At 44.5% G+C, this 17,131-nt stretch overlaps 1 pseudogene; it reads right to left on the reverse strand.

The window, feature by feature from the left end:
- Positions 1–4,251: 4,251 nt before the first annotated feature.
- LOC144319251 (developmental pluripotency-associated protein 4 pseudogene) lies at positions 4,252–16,312 on the reverse strand (annotated as a pseudogene).
- Positions 16,313–17,131: the final 819 nt, after the last annotated feature.

Consider the following 17,131-nt stretch of genomic DNA (forward strand, 5'->3'; position numbering starts at 1 on the left):
CCAATGTGGGGCTTGAACTCACAAACCCGAGATCAAGAGTCACATGCTCCACCAACTGAGCCAGCCAGGTGCCCGAACCCAGCCAATTTTAAAAAGCTAATTGGCTTTATTATTTGGCTCATGAATCAGGCAGCACCCCATCTAACAGAGGGGAACCCCAAAGGGCCACAGGAAATGAAGGTTTTTTTTTTTTTTAAAGATTTTATTTATTTTTTCATGAGAAACACAAGGAGAGAGAGGCAGAGACACAGGCAGAGGGAACCCCATGCAGGACTCTATCCCAGGACTCCAGGATCACGCCAGGGGCCGAAGGCGGCGCTAAATCACTGAGCCATCCGGGCTGCCCTGAAATTTTTAAAAATAGAGAGGGAGAGACACCTGGGTGGCTCAGTGGGCTAAGCGTCTGACTTTGGCTCAGGTCATGATCTCAGGGTCTTGGTATCAGATCCCCGTCAGACTCCGCAATCAGTGGGGAATCTGCTTCTCTCCCTCTGCCCCTCCCTCCCATATACTCCCTCTACTCCCTCTTTCTATAAGATAAATAAATCTTTTAGGGCGCCTGGATGGCTCAGCCAGTTGATTGTCAGACTCTTGGTTTTGGCTTGGGTCATGATCTCAGCCTCATGAGGTGGAGCCCCACATCAGGCTCCGTGCTCAGCAGGCAGTCTGCTTGAGATTCTCTCACTCCCTCTGTGCCTCCTCCTGCACCCCTGCTTGCTCGCTATCTCTGTGAAATAAATAAATCTTAAAAATAAATACTTTTTTTTTAAAAGGTTTCATTTCTGAGGATTTGAAACTGCAGTTAGGTTAGGTATTAAGTCTTGGTTTCCTGACTTGGGGCCTTAACACAAGTAATGCTTTATTGGGCCTGGTTTTCTTTTTCATCTGCCTACCAGGTCCAGAGGGAGGGAGCCAGCTGTGGCCCAACATCCCAAGGAACAGCTAGGTGGAGACACTCTATCTGGGAGTGGTGGCCCTCTGGGGAAGGGGCCTCTCCATACTTGTAGCCCACGGCTGTACTTGTAGCCCAGAGCTGTGCTTGTAGATTGTGCTGTAAATAGGGTTGGGTGGGCTGGGGACTAGAAATCAGGGCCTCCCTCCTTGGGATCCATCCCCTCTCCCTCTCTGCCCTGGAACTACCTAACCCTCCTAGAAGTCTTCTGGATAAAAGGACATAGGGCACCTGGCTACCTCAGTTGGTGGAGCATGTGACTCTTGATCTCAGTCATGAGTTCAAGCCCCACATTGGGCTTGAGAGTTTTCAAACAAATAAGAAATAAGACATGAAGAAATTGGTGAGTGGATGTGAAGCATGTATTGGGGGAGAGGAGGATAGAGGAGAGTATGCATATGAAGTGGTGGTAAGTTTGTGTCTCCCCTTTCCAGAAAAAGGACCAAAGACATCCCCATCAAGGATCCTGGGGGATCCCTGGGTGGCGCAGTGGTTTAGCGCCTGCCTTTGGCCCAGGGCGTGATCCTGGAGACCCGGGATCGAGTCCCACGTCGGGCTCCCAGTGCATGGAGCCTGCTTCTCCCTCTGCCTATGTCTCTGCCTCTCTCTCTCTCTCTGTGTGTGTGACTATCATAAATAAATAAAAATTAAAAAAAAAAAAAAAAAAAAAGGATCCTGGCCAGTCTACCCCCACTCTCTCAACCCAGCCCAGATTCCAGGTCTTTTGTGTTTTTCTGAGGAGTGCTGCCACCTGGTGGCCAGAATCACCAAAGGCACAGCCACCTGCCCACAGCGTTTCCCTTAAAATTCCTTAGATCCCAGATTCTGGTCTCTAAATACTATTCCTCTCTAACAGGGGACCCAGGGCTCCTTGGAGGACTGGCTGATTCCAAGGCTAGGGGCAGGAAAGTACAAGGTGAATCTAGAATATCTTGTGATGGTGAATATGTTCATAAAATGATGAGGACGTGTCAAAAGGACACAAGCCAAATTGAACAGAGGAGCGGTGGTCCCAATGGCCAAGCTGGGGACAACTGTGCACCAAAATGAATGATGAGAACAAGGACTAGACGTCAAATAAAGTAAGAATCCATGGGCATCCATTCTGACGATACATAAAAACACATAAATGAGAATATTTTTCTGTAAAAGGGAAGAAACTCCTTAAGTAGAACACCATCACAGGAGGAATGATCATTTGGAAAGTGACCATTTACGGGCTCCTGGGGGGCACAGTTGGTTGAGCATCCTACTCTTGGTTTCAGCTCGGGTCGGGATCTCAGTGTTGTGCTATCAAGCCCCTTGCCTCTGGCTCTGTGCTCAGCAGCTGAGTCTGCTTGAGATTCTCTCTCTCTCTCTCCCTCTGCCCCAACCCCACACATGCACTCTATCTCTGAAATAAATCCTTTAAAAAATGACCAGTTGCAGTCATCATAATAATAGATTCAGGCAAGAATTATCAATGCTTATTAAAAATTAGTAGGGGTGCCTGGGTGGTTCAGTCAGTTAAGTGTCTGGCTTCAGCTTAGGTTGTGATCCCAGGGTCCTGGGATAGAGTCCCACATCGGGCTCCCTGCTCAGAGGGGAGCCTGCTTCTCCCTCTCCCTCTGTTACTCCCCCTGCTTATTCTTTCTCTTTCTGAGAAATTAAAAAAAATAACATTTTTAACATTTATTGAGGATTCTTGCCCAAATCTGTCCATATCATAGTGGTTACAAACTTTCAAACTCTACTACTCCTTCCGGCACATTAGAGGGGGGAAAATGGGCAGCCCCGGTGGCTCAGCAGTTTAGTGCTGCCTTCAGCCCAGGCTATAATCTTGGGAGTCCCAGGATCGAGTCCCACATTGGGCTCCCTGCATGGAGCCTGCTTTTCCCTCTGCCTGTGTCCCTGCCTCTGTGTGTGTGTGTGTGTGTGTCTCATGAATAAATAAATAAAATCTTTAAAAAAAAAAAAGGGGGGGGAAATCTCATAATCCTCAAATCCACAACAATAAAACAATGTTGGAAACTGCCATAAGAACACAAGTGAAAAATAAGCATCTTTTCTAAAAAATCATAGGACTATAAATTCAGGAAGTACACAAAAAATTTTAAATGAATCAAACTCATCAGATTATATACATTAAACATATAGCTTTTTTTTAAATGTCAATCATACTTCATTCGAGTGCTTTAAAAAGAAGAACCATGCCAAAGAAAATCATGATTTTTGGTTTAATTCTGAGTTAAGAATATTAAGATTTTTTTTAAAAAAGGAATATTAAGAATTTGCCTGCAATGCATATGGTCTCCTATATACAATAGATGATTTTATATACAATTTAAAATCCAATACATTATGAATTTATGATTAAGAAATACCCTTAAATATCTTTTTAAAAAAGATTTTATTTATTCATGAGAGATACAGAGAGAGGCAGAGGCAGAGGGAGAAGCAGGCTCCCTGTGGGGAGCCTGATGTGGGACATGATCCCAGGACTCCAGGATCACGCCCTGAACCAAAGGCAGACGCTTGACCTCTAAGCCACCCAGACATCCCACCCTTAAATATCTTTAAGCAGTAGAAACATACATGATACTTACAAGTGGAAGTAATACCCATATAGTATTCTATATTATTATCCCAGAGACATCCATAGAGGTCTCAGTTTATTAAGAAAACATCAAAAAATATTTTGTATATTGAGTATGTTTTTGGGAGTGGGAAAGAGTAACAGCTTTTCCTTTGGTTTAAAATACTCAACAGCGGGATCCCTGGGTGGCCAGCGGTTTGGCGCCTGCCTTTGGCCCGGGGCGTGATTCTGGAGGCCCGGGATCGAATCCCACGTCGGGCTCCCTGCATGGAGCCTGCTTCTCCCTCTGCCTGTGTCTCTGCCTCTCTGTCTCTCTCTGTGTGACTATCATGAATAAATAAATAAAATCTCTAAAAAAATAAAATAAAATAAAATACTCAACAGTCTGAAGTCATGAACCTGAGAAGGTAGTAGCCTCTGAAGGAGTTAGAATTGCAAGAGAAATCCAGCAAGGAAGCACACCTGTGCTTTCCACTCCCCACCCCCACCCCCATCACCCTCTGCTAGGTGAGGCTCAGGCTCCCACTTTAAAAGAAGTTAAGGTAAAATAAATAAATAAATAAAAATAAAAGAAGTTAAGGTCACTTCTACTTCAGAAGGGTAAACATTTGGTAGTATGAATGACTTTTTCATCTTATTAAGTTGAATGAATGGTAATTTCTGAAATGCTCTTCCAATTTATTTTTTTATTTTTATTTTTTTTTTTGCTTTTTTTTTTTGCTCTTCCAATTTAAAACCTGTATCTCTACCCATGAAGCCACAGGCCCCAGTGGAGGTTGGAGGGTCACATCTGCAATGCACCAGGCTGTGTCCCTGTAAGCAGGAAGGATGGAGAGTATGAGCAGCCTGCGGTCCAGCCATCAGTGTCACCACGGAGTTGATTGTAGTTCTCTTTGTACCATTAATTATAATCACAGATGTATCCCTTTTCCTGATATTGTAAGCTCATTGAAGGCTTTTCGTTAACACCTTATTCTTCTGAACGCATTCCATATTCTTCTTGGAGCACAGCATATTGTTCTCCAGCTGTGGAGGTAGAAAGTTACAAGCAGGGAGCAAGAAGAGGGCTCATACTCTCCCCCACTTTTCAGGCACCCAGGCTTGTCCTGCATGAAATTGCAGGTGAACCCAACCTTCTGTGTGTGCAGGCAGACTTCTCTCACACATCACTTGACACCATGAGCCTCCTGTGGCGATGCCACTGTCTCCATCTTCCCAGCCTTGGCTGCAATTCTGGACCAGGAGGGAAACACGGCATCCAGGGCTGAAGTTGTCATAACAGTATCAACCTCCTCCAGGAGAGCATTAGACCTCTCAGGAGGAGCAGCCACTTCAGGAGGGTAGGTTCCATCAGAAGGTATCTTTGTTCCAGGACTTTCCAGAGACATTTCCCCCTGTCCAACATCAATCTTCTTTGTGTCTGTGTGAGAATCTTGGCCTCCTCTGCAGTGACAGGAATGTTCTTCTTTTGATTCGGTAAGCATATCCGCAGATTCGCTTATATACATCTAATCTCTGACCTTTGGTGCTCAGCTTGAGTTCATGGCACCAGGCCTGCAGGATGTCTCGGTGAAGCAAGTTGGCAGGTGGCAATTTTAGAAGGTAATGGAGGGGGACACCTGGATGGCTCAGCGGTTGGGCGCCTGCCTTCAGCTCAGGTCATGATCCGGGAATCCAGGATCAAGTCCCACATCCAGGGCAGCCTGGGTGGCTCAGCGGTTTAGCGCCGCCTTCAGCCAAGGGTGTGATCCTGGAGTCCCTGGATCGAGTCCCACATCGGGCTCTCTGCATGGAGCCTGCTTCACCCTCTGCCTTTGTCTCTGCACCCCCCCCCGTATCTCTCATGAATAAATAAATAAAATCTTAAAAAAAAAGTCATCAAAGAATATCTAAGTACACAGAGAGCTATTCCATATTCATGGATGGGAAATGTCGTAAAAAATCATAAAAATCTCAATTTTCCCAGTTAACCTATAATCTCTACAAAATCTCAACAGGTGTGTAAAATCTCTACAAAATCTCAACAGGTGTGTAAACTGATTCTAAAATTTATACAGAAGGAGATGCCTGGGTGGCTTAGCAGTTGAGCGTCTGCCTTCTGCTCAGGGCATGATCTCAGAGTCCCGGGATCAAGTCCCACATCGGGCTCCCTGCATGGAGCCTGCTTCTCCCTCTGCCTGTGTCTCTACCTCTCTCTCTCTCTCTCTCTGTGTGTGTCTCTCATGAATAAATAAATAAAATCTTTGAAAAAATTAAAAAAAAATAAAAAATAAAATTTATACAGAGGAATAAGGATCAAGGAAATCAAGACTTCTGAAGAAAAAGAACAATGCGATAGACACACCCTCGCAGCTATGAAGACATATTCTAGAGCCATAGTAATTAAAATGGGGTGCTGATAGGACAGAAAAACACCAGCAGTGGAATGGAGGAGTGAGCCCAGAAACAGCCACTTGCATATGTGAAATATGACACATGACAGAGGGGACAGATGGACAACTTAATAAAAGGAGCTGTGACAATGATTATCCATATGGGGAAAAAATTAGATTTCTACTTCATACATAAGAATGAGTTCTAGATAAATTAAAGAGCTGAATGTGTAGGAACAAAACCTTAAAATTTATGAAAGGAAATATAACCTTCCCGGACAGAGTGAGATGGAGGGTATTTGCTAAACATGACCCCTCCTACACACCCCTCAAAAGAGAAAAAGCACAAACCATTAAAGAGAGGTGACTTTTTAGGACACTGTTGTAAGTGATAAAAATAGCTACAGGTCACCTGTGTGGCTCAGTTGGTTGAGTGACCGGCTCTTGATTTTGACTCAGGTCAGGATCTCAGAGTCCTGGAGCCTGTAAGGGTCCATGCTTAGTGGGGAGTGTGCTTGAAGACTCTCGCCCTCTGCCCCTCCCCCCATTCTCCATCTTTCTCTTGCACGTGCTCTCTCTCTCAAATAAATAAATAAATATTTTTTAAAATAGGACTTTCCTCAAAAAAAATAAATAAAATAAAATAAAATAAAATAAAATAAAATAAAATAAAATAAAATAAAATAAAATAAGACTTTCCCGGGGCACCTGGCTGGCTCAGTCAATGGAGCATGCAACTCTTGATCTCAGGGTTGTGAGTTTGAGCCCAACATTACCTATAGAGATTTCTCAAAAAAAAAAAAAAAAAATTTTTTTAAATAGAACTTTCCTTTCTGCCTGTCACCCTAGAAAGACAAAATAGCTGGTATGTGATAGGGAATAAGAGTAGCCATGAATTGTAGGGCAGTTGGAATTTGCCAGACACACATACCCATATGCTGCTGATTCTACTGCTTCATTCTGTGGCCAGACTTTAGCCAGACTGGAGATATCCTGATGGGCTGGGATTTGGCACATTTTTTTGTGCAGTGACTGAAATGAAAATAAATTCAAGAATACAAAAAGAAAGGAGTTCTGAAGTGTGTGGGGGAATTTTTCACTACTTCATTATTAAAAGCCAAATGATATACAAAATTTACAGCCCCCATGAGCAAATATGTGACCTTGATTACAGCTCAGGAAAATAGACATTTTGTACCATGTTTTGGCTTTTTTTATTACAGAGTGTTCAAAAATTACCTTAGAAAATAAAGAAGTGTTGGGGCACCTGGGTAGCTCAGCTAGTTGGGCGTCTGCTTTCGGCTCAGGTCATGATCCTGGAGTCCTGAGACCTAGCCTCACGTTGGGCTCCCTGCTCAGCCAGGAGTCTGCTTCTCCCTCTCCTTCTGCCCCTCTTCCTACCAAACTCCAGGCTTTATTTTGATACTTCCAGTTTTTACTGTTAATGCCTTTTTTCTGTTCCAGGATCCAATCCAGGATACTGCATTACATTTAGTAAGTATATTTTTAAATGATTACATATGCATATAATATAATGTCTGGAAAGGGGTGTATGAGTGGCTCAGTTGGTTGAGCATCTGACTCTTGATTTTGACTCAGGTCATGATCTCATGGGTTGTGAGATCCAGCCCCGTGTTGGGCTCTACTCAGTGGGGAGTCTGTTTGCTATTCTCTCTCTCCCTCTCCCTCTGCCCTCCCCCCACTTATGTGTGTGTGCTCTCTCTCTCTCAAATAAATAAATCTTTAAAAAAATAAATAAAGTGGGATGCCTAAGTGGCTCAGTGGTTGAACATCTGCCTTTGGCTCAGGGTGTGATCCCGGGGTCTTGGGATCAAGTCCTGCATTGGGCTCCTTTCAGGGAGCCTGCTTCTCCCTCTGCCTGTGTCTCTGCCTCTCTCTCTCTCTGTCTATGAATAAATAAAATATTTTTTAAAAAATATTAAAAAATTTATTTATGAGAGATACACAGAGAGAGGCAGAGACACAGGCAGAGGGAGAAGCAGGGTCCATGCAGGGAGCCCCACACGGGACTCGATCCCAAGTCTCCAGGATCACACCCCAGGCCGCAGGCGACGCCAAACCGCTGCGCCACCGAGACTGCCCTCATAAATAAAATTTTAAAAAAGAAAATCTTTAAAAATAAGTAAATAAATATAAATAAATAAATAGTATAAATAAATATAAATTAAATAAATAACAGAATGTGATTTACCCTTCAAAAGGATACTTGGTCACTGGACAGAGAATATATTTGGAGGGAAGAGCATGGAAGCAAAGACCAGTTAGGACTGCAACAGTCGGAGTGAGACAGGATAAAGGTATGTATCAGAGCAGGTTTTCTCAAGCTAGGCACTACTGACATTTCAGACTGGATAATTTGTTGTTACAGAGGTCTGTCCCATGTATTGTGGGATGTTTAGCAGCATCTATCCAGTTGTGACCACCCAAAATGTACCCTCCTAGGTTTGACCACCAGAAATGTTTCTGTAAGTTGCCAAATGCCCTTCTAGGGTGAAATCACCTCTGTTGAGAAATGTGTGACACTAATGGAGTGGCATGGAGGCAGTATACTGGAAGAGGCTGGGTTATGGATATATACACATATATATGTATATATATAAAATATATAATCTTCATATAATCTATACATATTAGACTGGATATATTTTGAAGGTAGGGTTAAAAAGTCTTTCTGATGGAATGGATGCTGATAGCCAGATAGAAGAAAAAGAACACAGAATGAGTGCACTGGATAAATAAAATATGATCTATCCATTCAATGGAATAGCATTCAGCTTCAAAAAGGAAGGACATTCTGACACCTGCTACAACATGACTAATCCTTGAGGACATTCTGCTCAGTGAAATAAGCCAGTCACAGAAAGACAAATACTGTATGATTCCACTTATATGAGGTCCCAGGGGGAGTCCAATTCATAGACACAGAAAGTAGGGTGGTGATTGCCCAGGGCTGGAAGGAAGGGGGCATAGGGAGCTGTTGTTTAATGGGTGTAGAGTTTCCGTTTTGCAAGATGAAAATGTTCTAGAAATGAGGACACAATCACGTGGATATACTTAACCCTAAGGAACTGTACACTTAAAAACTGATTTAGATGGTAATTTTATGTAACATGGATTTTACCACAAAAATAAAACAAAAATGTTAAATATTGCATCAGAAAAATGTAGCTACTGGCCAACAGGGGTTGCTTGATTCTCAGAACGTGGCCACTGCTGCCAGAAGTTTCCTCTGAGCCATTGGCTGCCCAGTCCAAGAGCACTTTCCCCTGGGATGTTTCTGCCTTTAGGCTGCCAGTGAAAGAAAGTGCTGAATGAACATAATAGGCCTCTGGTTCTCACCCTATGAAACTCTCCTTCAACACCGGTGCTTCACCAAACGTGCTTCCCACAGTTGTCTCTCGAAAGATCAAAGAATGACCCTTCAGTGATTCTATAGGGAATCACGTGGCACTTCTCTTCTGTCCTCTGGATTTTGCTTTCACATGTTCTGTGTGTGTGTGGAAACTGCATTTTGTAAAAGTGCAAAGGCATTTCACAATGGAACTTTTATTTCACAATAATGGGTTTCAGCGGATCCCTACTTCAGCCCACCTTGCCCAGACAAACACACAGAGAAAGAATGGGGATTTGGGCACTGTTGTTAGATTTCATGCAACAAACTTCCTGGGGATTTAGCAAGCTGTTAGAAGTGCATGAGATCGGGATGCCTGGAGGGCTCAGTCAGTTAAGCATGGGACTTGATTTCAGCTCAGGTCATGATCTCTGGCCCTCCCCCTCCACTCTCTCTTTCTGCCCCACTCTGTAAAAATAAATAAATAAATAAATAAATAAATAAATAAATAAATAAATAAATAAATAAAATTAGAAGAGCGTGAGGTCTTTTCATAACTGACCTAAGTGGAGTCATGGAAGCATCTGAGGGTCACTGCCCTCCCAGGGAGCTCAAGAGCAGAAGAGGTGCTCCACGTGGGAGAGGCATTCCAGAATGTGGAGCCCAATGGAAATCCACTCATTGACTGTACACCAGATTTTCCTACACTCCAGCTAAGCCCAGCTGCTTCCAAAGGATTTTGAGAAATTTTATCAGTAAATCAATCCCTGGGCACCTGCAGCTTCTCATACCAGAAAAAAGCCACCTGTTGGAAACCATTTTTCACACCTCAAGGTGGTGATTTCAAGAAGTGCTAAAAATGTTGCTTTAATCTTTATTTATTCATTTTTTAAATATTTAATTTAAAAATATTTTATTTATTTATTCATGAGGGACAGAGAGAGAGAGAGGTAGAGACATAGGAAGAGGGAGAAGCAGGCTCCCTGCAAGAGCCCAATGTGGGACAGATGCTCAACCGCTGAGCCACCCAGGCATCCCTGTTCATTTAATTTTTAAGTAATCTCGGGACACCTGGATGGCTTAGTGGTTGAGCATCTACCTTCACTCAGGGCATGATCCCAGTGTCCCAGGATGGAGTTCCACATTGGGCTCCCTGCAGAGAGCCTGCTTCTCCCTCTGCCTGTGTTTCTCTCTCTCTCTGTCTCTCATGAATAAATAAATAAAATATTTAAAAAAAAATTTAAGTAATCTCTACACCCAATGTGGGGCTTGAAAATACAACCCTAATATCAAGAGTCACATGTTCTTCTGACTGAGCCAGCCAGGCACCCTGTACCACTTTTATTTTTAAAATAAAAAAAAATAATAAGATTTTATTTATTTGAGAGAGAGAGTGTGAGTGAGTGAGTGCATGAGTGGGTGGGGGAAGGAGTAGGAGAAGAGGGAAAAGCAGACTCTCTGCTGAGCAGGGAGCCCAATACAGGGCTCTATCCCAGAACCCTATGATCATGACTTGAGCCAAAACCAAGAGTTGGACACTCAACTGACTGAGCCACCCAGGAACCCCAGAACTATTTTATCATCACAAAGATCTCTCTCATGCTACCCCTTTACCCACACCCACCTCCTACCCCTCCACGATCTCTAAACCATGGATATCACTAATCTGTTTTCCACTTCCGTAATTTTGTCATTTCGTGGATGTTATATAAATAGAATCATATAGTGCGTGACCTTTTGATATTAGCCTTTTTTACTCAGCATAATGCCCTTGAGATCCATCCAGATTATTGCCTATATCAATAGTTGTTCCGTTTTGTTGCTAAGAAATGTTCTGTGGAATAGCTGTGCCATGTATGGCTTGTTTAACCACTTACCTATCGTAAGACATTTTGATTGTCTCCAGCTTTTGGTTATTACAAATAAAGCTGCTATGAACATTCATGTATAGGTTTTTGTACAGACATAAATTCTCATTTCTCTGAGGTAAATGCCCAGAAGTACAACTGCTAGGCTGTATGATAAGTGTATACTTCATTTTTTAGAAAACCCTGCCAAACTATTTTCCAGAATGTCTGGAACATTTTACATTTTGCCAGCAACATATGAGGGATCCAGTTTCTCCACATCCTTGTTATTAGCACTTGGTATTGTCACTCTTTTTACTTTAACCCTTCTGATAGGTATGATGACATTTCATAATGATTTTATTTTTAAAAGTAGGCTCCACGCCCAGCATGGAGCCCAGCATGGGGCTTGAACGCACAATCCTGAGTCATGACACGAGCTGAGATGAAAATCAGACACTTAACCAACTGAACCACCCAGGCGCCCCATCTCATATTGATCTTAAATAGTGTCTCCGTAATGGTCAGCTCATCTTTTCATGTGCTTGTCTACCATCTCTACAGCCCCTATGGTGAAATGTCTCTTTATGGCTTGCCATTGTCTAATTGGTTTATTTTATTTTATTTTATTTTATTTTATTTTATTTTTTATTTTTTAATTTTAATTTTTATTTATTTATGATAGTCACACAGAGAGAGAGAGAGAGAGAGAGAGAGGCAGAGACACAGGCAGAGGGAGAAGCAGGCTCCATGCACTGGGACCCCGACGTGGGATTCGATTCCGGGTCTCCAGGATCGCGCCCCGGGCCAAAGGCAGGCGCTAAACCGCTGCGCCACCCAGGGTTCCCCTCTAATTGGTTTTTTAAAGTTGAATTTTGAGTTTCTCATATATTCTAGATAGAACTATATCAATTCATTTATTTAGTATATCCATGCAGGAGAATATCACTGAGCTATAAAAAGATATAGGGGTGCCTGGCTGGCTGGCTTAGTCGGTAGAACATTCGACTCTTGGTCTCGGAGTTCTGAGTTCAAGTCCCACTTTGGGTGTAGAGATTACTTAATATCTTTTTAAAAATGATGATGTGAAAGAAATATTTCTCTTTTTTTTTTGAAATATTTCAATAAATAAATAAAAAGGAACAAAGTACTGATGCATAGTACAACGTGGATAAATCTTGGAAACTATGCTAAGTGAAAGAAGCCAACATAAAAAGTCACATTGCAGGCTTGGATTTATCTGAAATGTCCAGAATTGGCAAATCACGGAGGCAGAAAGTAAACTAGTGGTTGCTAAGGGCTGGAGGGAAAGAGAGTAGGGATTAAGTGCTAATGAGTATAGGGTTTATTTTGGGGGGGTGCTGAAAATGTCCCAGAATTAGATTATGGTGATGGTTGCATATTTCTGTGAATATACTAAAACCAGTGAATTGTACACTTTGAGCTTGTTCAAGGCTTCCCAGGAGGGAGGAGGCCGGAGACTGAGCCTAGGGCTCCCCTCCACTTGCCAGTCATGTTGCAGTGGGTGCGTGACTGAATCTGGCTGAGAAGACTCAAGGGGATATCTGTTGGAAAGTCTTCCCAGCTTTTTTTTTTTTTCTTTTTAAGAATATTTTATTTATTTATTCATGAGAGACACAGAGAGAGAGAGAGAGAGAGAAGCAGAGACACAGACAGAGGGAGAAGCAGGCTTCACGCAGGGAGCCTGATGTGGGACTTGATCCTGGGACTCCAGGATCATGACCTGGGCCAAAGGCAGCGCTAAACTGCTAAGCCATCCAGGGATCCCCTCTTCCCAGCTTTTAAAACAGGACACAGATAGGGATATTCTAGCTCTGAACATTGTCATATGCATGAGATACTCAGAACTGAGGCCGCCATCTTGAATCAAGAGGGAAGGCAGCCAAGAGGAGGATGATGGCAGAGTAGACAGATGGGAAGCACCTGGGTCCCTGATGATGTCACCCCACTGAATCAACCAATCCTGAAATGGTCTCACCTCTGACTTCTTGTTCAGTGAGATAAAGTCTCCTTTTGAGCAACTTTGATTTATGTTTTCTGTTACTTGCCCCCTAAAAGCACCATAACTGATAGAGCATCAAATGCTGCCAGAATATCAAGTAATATGAGGACAATGTGTGTTGGTGGTATAGAGGTGAGCATAGCTGCCTTTGAATAAACATGAGGACAGTGACAGAAACTGTAGTTGTCCTCTGGTGTCTGCTCTCCCTCCTCCTCGTCCTCATCCTCGTCCTCGTCCTCGTCCTCCTCCTCCTTCTTCTTCCTCTTCTTTTTTTCCATTTATTTGAGAAAGAGAGAGATAGAGAGGAGGGTCAGAGGGAAAGGAAGAGGAAATCTCAAGCAGACTCCCCACTGAGCACAGAACCCAACACAGGGCTCAATCCCTGAGATCATGACCTGAGTTGAAATCAAGAGTCAGACATTGAACTGACTGAGCCCCCCAGGTACCCCGTTACTTTCCCTTCTTGTACAGTAATACAGTTTTTAGCTAGGCTGTGGCTATGAGAAGTTCTAGCCATGAGAGAGAAGGCTTGTGGTCATACCCTTTAAGGAAGGAACATGAAAAATCCCTCCATTTCTCCTTTAGGTTGTCTGTTATGGACTGAATGTATCCCTCCAAAATTCATGCTGAACCCCCACCCCCAAATGTAAGTGTTTATGGAAATAGGGCCTTGAGAAGATAACTTAGATTAAATAGTCATAAGGGTTAGGGCCTTCATCCCATAGGAGTAGTATCCTTATAAGAAGAGATGCCAGGGATGACTGGGTGGCACAGTGGTTGAGTGCTTTGGCTCAGGGCATGATCCTGGAGTCCCAGGATCGAGTCCCACATTGGGCTCTCTGCATGGAGCCTGCTTCTTCCTCTGCCTGTGTCTCTGCCTCTCTCTGTGTGTCTCTCATGAATAAATAAATAAAATCTTAAAAAAAAGAAAAAAAGTAGCTGAAGGAACAAAAGAGTAGCTGAAGGAACCTGTCACATGATGGGTCTTTAAAAAATAAAATTAAAAAATAAAACATGAGCAGGTGCTGTATGTGTCATGCCAGAGCAGAGGCTTTAAACATGCTTGCATGAGGGGTGCCTGGGGGGCTCAGTCAGTTAAGCATCTGCCTTCAGTTCAGGTCATGATCCCGGGGTCCTGGGATAAAGCCTCCCCTCCATCAGGCATGGGGTGTGTGTGTGGGGGGGGGGTCCTTGCCCAGCAGGGAGTCTGCTTCTCCCTCTCCCTCTGCCCCTCCCCCTGCTTGTGCTTTCTCTCTCTCTTTCTCTCTCAGATAAATAAATAAAATCTTAAAAAAAAAAAAAAAAGGAAAGAAAGAAAGAAAGAAAACAAGGAATGAAAATCCTCTCTTGGATCTCATGACACAGGTCACTGGTGACCTTAGGAAGAGTTGCCTCAGGGATCCCTGGGTGGCGCAGCGGTTTGGCGCCTGCCTTTGGCCCGGGGCACGATCCTGGAGACCGGGGATCGAATCCCACGTCGGGCTCCCGGTGCATGGAGTGTGCCTCTCTCTCTCTCTCTCTCTCTCTCTGTGTGTGACTATCATAAATAAATAAAAAATTTATTTAAAAAAAAAAAAAAAGGAAGAGTTTCCTCAGTGGAATGGTGAGGACAGAAGGCAGACCAGAGCAAGCTGAGCTCAGGGAGAGGTAAGGAGGCAGACCTGGGTGTGCAGGCAGCACTCTAGTGAAGTCTGGCTGTGATGGAGAGGAGAGGGACGGGGCACTAGCCAGAGGAGGGGCTAGTGGAGGCCAGTGCAGAATACAAGCAGATGCTCTCCTGCTCAGGTCTCCCTGCTAGAAAGAACCTGCTGATAAGCCGTGAGGAACGCAGACAGCTGGCAGCCTCCAGTTCCAGCACCTTCCAAGGCCTGAGCATCTGAGCCAAGGTGTCACTTCCCAGGCATCCTCCAGCCAGTGACAGAGCATAAGGAAATGAGGGCCTGGCCATTTCTACCCTGAGGACCCACCAGCCACAGATTGAGAGGGTTTTCTGTGGCTTGCTTGTAATGACTGAGACCAGAGGATGCTCAGAGCCCCATGTGAAGGATCCAGTTGGGAAAGAGCAGCTGAATATGGCAGAGAGAGGATGCCTGGATGGACAGAGGGAGGTCCTTGATGAGGCAGAAGGACACGGGGTCTGGACTGTGGGGTCTGGACTGCGGGGGGAGCAGTTGGTCAGGCCAGGGGAAGGGGGAAGAGGGAGGGAAAAGGAAGGATGGGTGTAGACACAGGAGTGCATATAGGCTTGGGAGCAGGGTGATGGCAGACCTCCCCACAGAGAGTTCTCTTTCTCTGAGAAATAGGATGCAGGATTAGGAAACTAAGTCCTGCAAAGTTCCCCGGGCTGGAAAAGTTCCCCTTTTCCTCTCTTAGACTCATCTTCTTACCTGCAGGATTAACAGCTCTGACTACATCCCTAGTCCCCAAACATGTCTGATCCTCAGGGGCTTTTCAAAAATATGCTTTTGGGGGACCCTATCCATGAATTTCTGTAGCAGAAGTGGTGGGGGCAGAAATCTGTATATATATTTTAAGTACCCCTGGAGCTGATGTGGAGGCACAACCAGGTTGGGGAACCACCCTGAAGGGACATTCTGGCTTTAAGAGTTTGTGGTTTCAGCAGGAAGGTGCAGAATTCCAGCACAGCATTTCATGGAAGCCACAAGCTATAGAATGAGCCACATGCCACTTCCTGTCGCCAATAACTACAAAAGCCCCAAAGCTCAAAAGCACCAGAACTCAAGAGGAACAACAGTAAGGCAAAATCAACAGCAAGATTAGAGGCCCTGCCTGCCTGGGAAGCTCCACGCCACCCACCCTCCCACCCTCACACACACTCTGGCTCCAGTGACCAAGTTTCCAAACCCCCAATGGGACTTGGGTCAGGGCTTGATCAAGGGAACTCCCCAGGCAACAGGATTAAGAGTTGGATCAGAGCTCTTACAGGAGCTCAGGGATGCTTGGCAGAGCTCCCTTTCTGAAACTGGAGCCCTGGGTTAGGAGGAAGGGGAAGGAGGGGCTGTCTGGCCCTGAGAGTCCACACCTGTCCCCTCACCGCTGAGCTCCTCCTCTGCCTGGGTGCCCCTTCTCTGGGACTGCTCCAGACTGTGCAGGTCACCTCCACTCTCGCTTTGCTTCCCTCTGCCACTGAGGTTGGGTGGGGACAGGCTGGGGCCACCAGCCAGCTCCATGGACGGGGACTTTGCCTCTGCTCATCTTCCAGCTTTGGAAAGAAAAGAAGAAAGGTCTGTGTTGATTTGCATTTGGGGGATCCTTCCCCCTCCTAAAGTCCTGGGGGCAGAAAAAGTGATTTGAGATTTGACCTTGGACTGACTGGAAGAAGGGACAGAAAGAGCCCAGAACATTCCCCCAGGTATGAATACTTCACTTTTGCTGGTGTGTGTGTGTGTGTGTGTGTGTGTGTGAGAGAGAGAGAGAGAGAGAGAGAGAGAATGACAAGTTTTCTACTGGTCAGATGTGGTATTACCCTTGCTGATCTTCGGAGCCCCTTCTAACTGCTTCATTCTATGATTCTGCAGCCCTAAACTTCATTCAGTCATTCAACAAACATTTCCTGATTACCCATCCTGTGCCAGATGCTGCCATTGAACAAGATCTGATCCCTGCCCTCAAAGGTCCACAGATAGTACTAACAATAAAATAGCTACCACAGGGAATCCCTGGGTGGCTCAGTGGTTTAGCGCCTGCCTTCGGCCCAGGGCGTGATCCTGGAGTCCCGGGATCAAGTTCTGCATCAGGCTCTTTGCGTGGGGCCTGCATCTCCCTCTGCCTGTGTCTCTGCCTCTCTCTGTGTGTGTCTCTCATGAATAAATGAATAAAATCTTAAAAAAAAAAAAAAAAAAGAAAGCTACCACATTTATGGTGGGTCAGGCATTAGGCTAAACCTTTTACAGACTTTAGCTCCTTTAACCCAGCAACAATTGTTGGAGCTAAGTGTATTACTAGCACCATTTTACAGATGAGTAGGGTGAGATCACACAGCTAGTAGG

Source organism: Canis aureus, chromosome 8, assembly GCF_053574225.1.
Source record: "Canis aureus isolate CA01 chromosome 8, VMU_Caureus_v.1.0, whole genome shotgun sequence".
In the NCBI taxonomy this organism is placed as follows: domain Eukaryota; kingdom Metazoa; phylum Chordata; class Mammalia; order Carnivora; family Canidae; genus Canis; species Canis aureus.